Source organism: Aphidius gifuensis, linkage group LG4 (assembly GCF_014905175.1).
Source record: "Aphidius gifuensis isolate YNYX2018 linkage group LG4, ASM1490517v1, whole genome shotgun sequence".
Classification (NCBI taxonomy): Eukaryota; Metazoa; Arthropoda; class Insecta; order Hymenoptera; family Braconidae; genus Aphidius; species Aphidius gifuensis.
This window is the reverse complement of record NC_057791.1, coordinates 19206820-19216150: the sequence shown is the minus strand read 5'-3', so window position 1 is coordinate 19216150 and position 9331 is coordinate 19206820.

The window sequence follows — 9331 nt, the reverse complement described above, 5'->3', positions numbered from 1 at the left end:
CAAGTTTACACAACAACCGATCTATAATAATCTCTTATTTTTATTTATTTTTTTAAATAAATAAAAAACCTCATTTTATACATAAAAGCAAACAGTATATATTATTAAAAAGTTTTTTTTTTTTTATTTCAATTGAAATGTAGAAAGAACCTTTTATGTATTTTTTTTTTTCTAAGAAAAAAAAAAATGACATCCTACTTTGCATTGCTTTTGATATGAGGTAAAAAGACACGAAAAAATATTTTTGAATATACAAAAATATGAAAAAAATAATGAAAAAATATGTAAAGATAAAAGGCAAAGAGAAAATGTATAATAAAAAAATAAAAAAACGAGGAAGAGAAACATGGAGGAATGATAATCCATTCGGCGGTCATAAAATGCGCCAACTGTAAAGTTTACTAGACAAGAAAGCAACCCTTATTTTTTTCTTATTTTATTTTTTTATTGCAGCTCTGTGTTCTTGGCAATATTGTGTACACAATCTCCCTATCCTTTTCAAAATCCTTGTAAAATTTACCCTCAGTTTTATGCAAACCACTGTGGACCAAAATGGTCATAAACTTATTCGAAATTATATTACATCAACTTGCTCTTTGTTTTTGTTTATTTATTTTTTAGGATAGGAATTTTATTATTTTTCAAAGCAAATAGCAAATAAACATGAAATGGATTTATTTAAATTTTATTTTTAAAAAAAACCACGATAAATATTTTGTTGAATTATGAAATATCGAAAGAAAATATAAATAATTTAATTTTGCTATTTACAAGGATATTTATATATAGAATTGATTTATAAAAATTAGTTTAAATATTATTCTCTTTGTTGATAAGTTATATGATTTGAAATTTTGATTTTTTCATTTAATTTATTTTGGTAATTATTATTTTTTAGAATATATTTTTATTTCAACTGAAGTTAATTTAACTGACAATTTTATGTAGCAGAAGTGATGGGTGTACATTTTGTGTTCGTACATTGTTTTTTAAATAAAAAAAAATACAAGAGAATAATTTGTTGTTTTTTGTTAATCTGTGTGGCAGATAGTTTTATTTACAAGCGGATTTTCGAGCCACAAATATGGACACCGTGATCACATTCATGTATATGTCACAGACAAAAATAGTCCAACAAAATAAACAATTTTTCATTTAATTTACAACTCGTAATTTTATTTGATAGTAGTTAAAAGTAAATTTTATATCCTTAATAATTTTAAACCAGAAATTTACAAATGTTAAATTACAAAAATATAAAAAATTCCAATTACCAGTAAATCAGTAATTTCCAATCAACAATTTTTTTAAAACAATAAGCACTCTACTTAACTCTCCGATTATTTTTTTAATTTAAATTGATAATCACATTATAAAAAATAAAAATTAACAAGCTCTATATAATTAATGAACACTTGAAAAACAATAGTCCAGCACTCCATACACAATTCCATTGTAAGCACCACAAGAAACCCTAGAAATCCAAAAAAAAAAAAATAATAATAATTCAAACAAATAAAGCTTTATTTAATTTTTTAATTTTTAATAATCCTTCAAATTTAATAATCAATCATTATTTATCAAGATAAATCAAATATTTTCGTCACTATACATGATTACAGCAAAAAATGCGTTAAAAATCGTCATGTAATTAGAGAAAAACGTGCTGTTCAATGGCACGTGCGGACAATTCATCAAGGGGATGTATTTTTATTTTTCCAGTGTCTATAACAAAATGCACACATATATTTTCTAACCCATTGTATTTCAAAAAACAACACAGTAAATGTTTTTTTTTTTTTTTTCTAATCATTTATCGCTTTGTACATCATTAAGTGCAACATTTGCCATGATAAAGTCATACAAGTCGTTTACACACATTTTTCACTCAACAAATTATCTACCATGATTTTCAAATTCTATTTTTCCTTTTTCATTCAATAATACAATTAATAAATAATCATAGAAAAATTACAAAATTATATAAAAATTAAATAAAACCACGAAATCCTTTTAAATAATTTATTTTTATTTTTTTTCATATTCAAATGTTGTAACGCATTGTTATTTTAAAATTGATATTTATACAAAATTTATTTGCATTTATTTTTTCAATTATTTATATGTTTTTTTTATTTTTTGATAAAGGGATTTTTTAGCGCGAGAAAAGATTGCTTGTTGGGTTTATTGAGTAGTATAGATAGACGAATGGGCGGACATAGGGACAGAGAGCAAGAGAGAGAAAGAGATAAATGAAAAAATTGAAAGAAAAAAAATAAGGGAATATAAGAGAGACCAAGATTGATAAAGAAGAAGATAGGTGCTACATAATACAAGGCTGAAGGGCGTCGAATCTCGAGGATTCTATATAAGTAGTCTCAGGGTATCGTCGACGTCGTTTTCCATTGTCTGGTTTATTGTAGGAGGGTTGCTATAGAGACGACTCTCTAAGGCACCTAGAGATCGCGATGGAGGATATGAACGTTAACACAGAGTATGGGAATGCCATGGAGGTGCAAAGCGTAATAAAATTTATAAAATGACTGTGTCACATACATATATGTACGAAAATATTTTACAATCTTTTCACATTTTTTTTTTCTATTATAAAAAGTAATAAAAAATATTATTTAATTTAATAAAAAAATTATTAAATTTGATTTTTCATTATTAAATTCAAAAATAATTATTATGATTATTTTTTTAATTATTTAAATATAATTTAAATTATTTTTTAAAATTTAAAAAGAATTAATGAAATTTTTTTTTATTTTTTTTGAATTTTTTACTTGTGATTATTAAATTATTTAAATTTTTATTATTTTTATTGTAATTTAGTAATGTATATATGTCATTGTTGAAAAATTAATTTTTGAAAAATAAAATTTTATACTTACTGATGGTGATGCTTAAGAAGATTTCAAGCCTGACGCACGATTCCCACAAGGATTTGTCTTCAGACACTTGATTCTATCACTCCAGGTCCGAGGTTTTCGCACTTTGTCTCAGCAAACTCTCACACACATACACACACTGACTGAATTATCATTGTCCTAATTTTCTTTTACTTTTCAAACCTCCACATCTTTTCACATGAAAATTTTCACCTGTAAAAGAAAATAAATGTAACCAAAATTTAAAAAAATAAAATAAACGAAAATTTAATTAAAAATTATTGTTGTGAATTTTTTTAAATAATTTTTATTAATTTAAAATTCATTTGAAATATAAAAATAAGTTATAAATTGAATGAAAAAAAATTATTTGTTTTTAGTTTTTAATAAATATTATATAAAGAATGAAAAAAATATAATTAAGATTTTTTTTTTTGTGACTTGTTGTTATACAGAAAAATTATTTAAAAAGTTTTATTTTATTTTTAAAAGTTAAATTTAATTTTTTTAAATTCAAACTACGATGAGTAACAAAGTTCTCCTTGTCAAACTTTTTTCTTGTTATTTCTTAACTACTCAACAATGCGCAAACCAAAATTTCCTTAAGTTCTGCAATACTTGGAGAATCATAATTACGTTGAATCCAGAGACTGTATACAAGTATCCACTCATTCCACCGTTGTCAAGTATTCAAAATTAAAAAAAAAAAGAGCAACAAAAAAATTATAATAAAAACAGAAAGAATACTAAAAAGAAAATTAATTTTTTTTTCCAAACTACAAAGTTATTTTTGCAAGTATTTGTGTATAAACATGTAGCAGTTCATATAAACAACACATTTAGAAAAATAAATAACAAAAAAAAAAAAAAATGAAAATACTATAAGTAAAATGAAAATAGAGAAGAAAAATTGTATGATGTACTCTCGAGACTGGTCCAAAAGATAAAACAAGACAAAAAGATGTCAAAGATATGAAGAAAAACTAGGTAAAAAAAAAAAACAAAAATAAAAACAAGCTAGATGAGAGTGAAACAGAGTTATAGTAGTTGGGATTTCATTTCGTTTTATCGCTTTGATGTTCCTGATGCGTACCACTTTTGCCTTTTTAACAAACTCATCTCCTCTTGGACGACCCTTAATCTCCGCCCTTCGACCTACCTCCTCTTATCCTCTCATCAACATTTCTTCAAGTATATTTTTCCTTTTTTTTTTTTTTACTTCCTTCTTTCTCCTCACATACGCAAAAAATAATTCAAAAAACCCCTAAACTGCCTTTTTTTTTACCCCAATTTATAATAATTTTTTTTTTCTCATATTCATTCAATTTTATTATATTATTTTTTATCATTTGGGATAACGAGAAACTGGAACTGACAAATGACCGAAAAAAAAAACCACCAATAACAATAAAAAAAAATAAAATGTTAATAAAAAAAAAACATGAAAAACAAATATAGACAAATAATTTACATGAGGGTCAAAAAAATCATTGATATATTAATGTTTTAGAAAAAAAGGGTCGTGAGTTTATCGTTGAAACATAAGTCATATTGAGGAGGTGTCGTAAAGGGGGTGGAATGGGTAAAAAAGGGATGAAATAAAAAGAGAAAGAAATAGGGATCATACTGGACCCTTTCGATTTATTATTTTTTTATATATTATTTTTTAGTTGGAGTGTATGAAAAGGGTGGTGTGAGAACGATCGCGTGCAAGACTATCACGACGTTATTAGCATGAAGGCAAACGATGCTTGAGGGCTATCGATACTTCACTAAAATCCCCCCTCCACCCTCCGGTTATGACAGTCCATGAAGTAAATGTATAAAATTTTTGAATGTAAAATTTATCATGGATAAACATGTATGCTTGTCGAGGGTGGCAAGTACAGCCGCTACCACTGTGGGGTTTTTTTTTTTTTACTTGCTTGGTTCACTAGCTTGATATGTCCATTTTTAAATTTTATTCGCCTCTCAACATCATCGTTCCCTTATGGACTTTTTTATTTTTTTTTTTTCTTCTTTCAACCCTTCGTTGTAATGTCTTCATTTGATAGACTTTGTAAATTTATTTATCATTAGTTTTTATGGTTTTTATTTTATTCATATAACTTGTTGGAAAAATAAAAAAAAATTTATTGAAAAATATATCTGATAGTATTTAAAAAATTTATCAATTATTTATTGATAAAATTAATTTTAATTTTTATAATATATTGTTAATTTAAAAAATAAATTTTTAATAATAAAATTTTTTTATTTATGATAAATGATTAATTTTTTGGTTATTAAATTTGAAAAAATTTAGTTTAAATAATGGTTTTATTTTTTTTCTATGAGAATTTGTAAAATGTGCCAAAGAAAATTGAAAAAATATCAAACTAAATATCTTACTACTTATCTTTGTTATAAGGCATCAAGCCACTATATATAATAACCACACGTAAAAGAATAATAAAAAAAAAAGAAAATAGATAAATAAATAAATAAATTTTTAGCAATCCTCAGAGAATTGAGGCAGTTTTTAACTTGGCCACGTTAATATTGACAGTAAAAACCACTACACACATATAAGCATTTGAGAGATTGAATTTTTTTAATTGAAAAATACAAACTGGCCAGTAATTTTCACATTCAGGGTAAAAATTTTTTTATTTTTGGTTTTCTATTATTTTTATTTCTTCATCAAATACGCATGCCAGTATTTATACTATATGCTTTCATTGTCAATTTTTACTTGCTCATTTTTTTTCCTAAAAAAAAAGTCAATTCAGATTTTACAAATAAAATCCACCGCATTGAAATACATCCATTGGATAAAATAAAAAAAGTTATCTTTAAAATTTTTACGACAAAAATCAACCAGCATATATAATCTTTGCATATTTTTTAATTAAAAAAATTGATTGATTAATTTGCGAATATAATTAAAAATAGTGTTATAATCTAATGGTTTATTTTATAAATATATTTAATGGAAAATTAGTTGGTATTTAGAGTAATCGATTTGTTATATATAACTAGTAATAACGTAGGTGATGTGAATTGAAGCAAACATAATGAAACGATAGTTTCATGCACCAATGGAGGTAACGGAAGCCTCCTTGGCACTATGTACTTGGTTATCCTATAGTCTTCATCATCATACTCTTACTCATTCCAAACACTGTAATATTGGTGTACATCACATATGTATATGGTAGTTACTTCATTCAAGTGAAGACAACTATCGATCCTCAATGTCAGATCATCCGTTAAAATGGTCCTATTTTGCTCGTCTATTATATTTTATTTTTCACAGATGTATTCTGCGCAATAATACCAATCATTTAATCATCAATTTCAACTAAGCTATATACATATATTTATTGATCATCATAACCATATATTTTTGATGCAATTGCAAAATAAATTTAGCCAATTATTCTTCATCAAATAAAACAACATCAATATGATCTAAAAGATCAAAAATATCTCCTAAATTTAAATTAAAAAAATAATTGAGTAAAAAATTTTGTAAAATAATTATTTTATTTATGACAAAAACATGTCAAAAAAATAAATAAATATTTGTATATTTATAGTGTGTGTTTATATAATCGTAATGCAAAATGAGATCTCATCGGTTGAGGATGTTGAAGCAATGTTAACGTAGGGTGCTACGATTTTGCGGAAATCGCGTGCGCGCAGGGGATGAAAAGAGAGAGAGAGATGGAGATAGAGAAATTGAAGTTATATACAGAAGGAAATTGAAGGGTGAGTTGGTTGCTCTGGCAGTCCGGGAGGCACAGGATTTCACGGTAGACTGATCACGAATGGACGCGTCTCCCGCAGCTCTGCCGCTGACAGCCAGGAATTGGAATTGCATCGGCATCGTTCGATAGCCAGTCAGTCGAATCAACTCTAGGCCGGTATATTATGTATATATATGTGTGGCTGTTAGGCCGTTTGGCTGCTCGGCAATTTTACATCTCTCTTTCTCTCTTTTCCTCTCAATCTATATATATTTTCCCTTGTCCATTTATATACATGCATTTGGATTTTGGATTTGGTCTCACATGTACGCCCCGATAGATACACGGACATTCGCAATCCGATAGGATTTCTATCGATGAATCTAAAGACGAATGGAAATTCTCAATTCACTTTTTTTTTTTTCCTTTTTTATCATAGATACTATTTATCAAACTGTCAATGTGTATTTTTGTTTTTTCTTTTTATTTTGTTAATTTTTAATTTTTTTTAAAAAAAACATGAGTGTTGAAAATCAAGTAAAATATAAAAAAAAATTTATACTATATATAGAAAAAAAAAATGGAATAAAAAACGATAGTTTTTCTTAACACACGGCGCACAATCCAGCACAGCTTTATCTGCTTCGATGGATTTTAAAAGATCCCCGAGATTATTACTTTTTTTTTTTTTTTTCTATTTTTTTTCTCGTGCCATCATGCACTATCTTTTCCTCTGATTTTTTTCTCCTCTTTCATCTTTTTTATTTTCATTATTTTTTATAAATATAGTTTTTTTTTTTTTTTTTTATTTTTCCTTTGTACTCAGAGTAAAGAGCCAGCAAGTCTCTCTTTGCTCATCCTTGTCATGTTGGTGTTAATATGCGGCCGATGTTTAGTTTAAAGTGTGTATGTGTATAGGAATGATGATGATGATAATAAAGTGTGTGTAAAATATATATATGTACATGTTAAACCACATATAAAACCTGAGAGAGAATAAGTAAATGCAAGTACGGATAGGTGTATTGTTGAACGGGGTTCGGGTTGGATGCGTGAAAACCATGGACCGACTTTGGGTAGGCTCGTTGGTTTCCCGCCGCGACTATTGGCGTGTATTCAAGCTTACCGTCATGGAAGTAATATCAGGACAACGCACTATTCTTCGTGTATATATAAAATATATATAGCAATAATATATATGTACATGTTTAAACATCACGAGCCTCTGCATCATGTGATGCTGTGTCAAAACGAGACAGATGCTTGCCATTTGCCAATTCTTCATTTATTTAATTTTTTTTTGTTTCTGTTTTTGTCTCTTCATGTCAATGTTCATACCACCTCTTGAATTTAATATACAAATAATTATTTTTTTATTAATTCCAACAGACAATGAAATTATTATTCTCATTTAAAAAATATATAATTTATGAAAATTTATTTATGTTTTTAATCATCAACATCTTGGTATAGAATTTTTTTTTTTTTTTTTTTATGTAGCTTATGAGAAAGCTGGTCTTATTATTTCCGCTTCATATGATGCCACAAGATGAGCAGGTAAGTACAGGTGTGGATATTGGAAAGTTAAATCCATTGAACACATTGAGCCGAATAAAATGTTCAGGGGTATTTTAAGGGGAGATTTTAACCTTGTATTTAATATATAGGATATACTTGCACATGCTGAACAATGTTGAAAGAGGTGTGGTCTATTTTCATATGGAATTTTGTTATAATTTTGACTGATAGATTTATATAAAAATATAAATTATTGTTTTAAATTTAAACGACGTATTTGTTAGAGAAAAAATATCGAAATGATGATTATTTTATTTTCTTTTCTTGATTTTTAGAAATATATATATATTGAAATTTTAATGAAAATTTACATTAATAAAACAAGAATATAATATTTCTTGAAATTGTTAAATGTCGGTAATGAAAGTCAACATTTTATTGCCTTCAATATCAAAAGCAAATTCAAACCAAAATGCTTTTCAATATTCTCAACTTTGTTTTCACCAAGTTTCAGGATATCTTGCTTGGCCATAACTTTTTTTTATACTTGTATTTTTTGATATTATATATAAAACGATATGAAACCTCTTATATACGTATATATATGATTTTACAAAGAGTCCAACACATTGACAATGGTTGTATACCACTACGACGTCATTGCCAAGCAAGTTTATGACCCAAACCAACGCCCATAAACTGTACAAACGGTAAATCTAGCGTAAGATCATTCCAGCCGAAAATGATGTATCGTAGGTAGTCCAGTATGACCAATGGATTATTATACTTCTGGGCTTGACCCCTACCGACATATTCCTTCACGACTTTCGACCCTTTTATTTATTTAACTTTATTTTTTATTAGTCAATTCAAATTGAAAATATAATTTAACAACATAAAAAAATTATCAATATAAATCAAAACAAGAAATAACTATAAAATCGCATTAAAGTTTAATTATTATTTTGATGGTTTAATTTATCTATCTTGGTAATTGTAATTTTAAAAATTATTAAAATATTTACTCTTTTTTTTGTCTAAAATATTTTATTGATAATTTATATTAAATTGGTGATTGATAAAATTATTTAATAATCTAAAAACTTAGGCTAATTTTGAGTACAAATATTAGAAAAATAATTAACACATGTTTATTATAAATTCAATTATTTGAAATATTTTTAAATT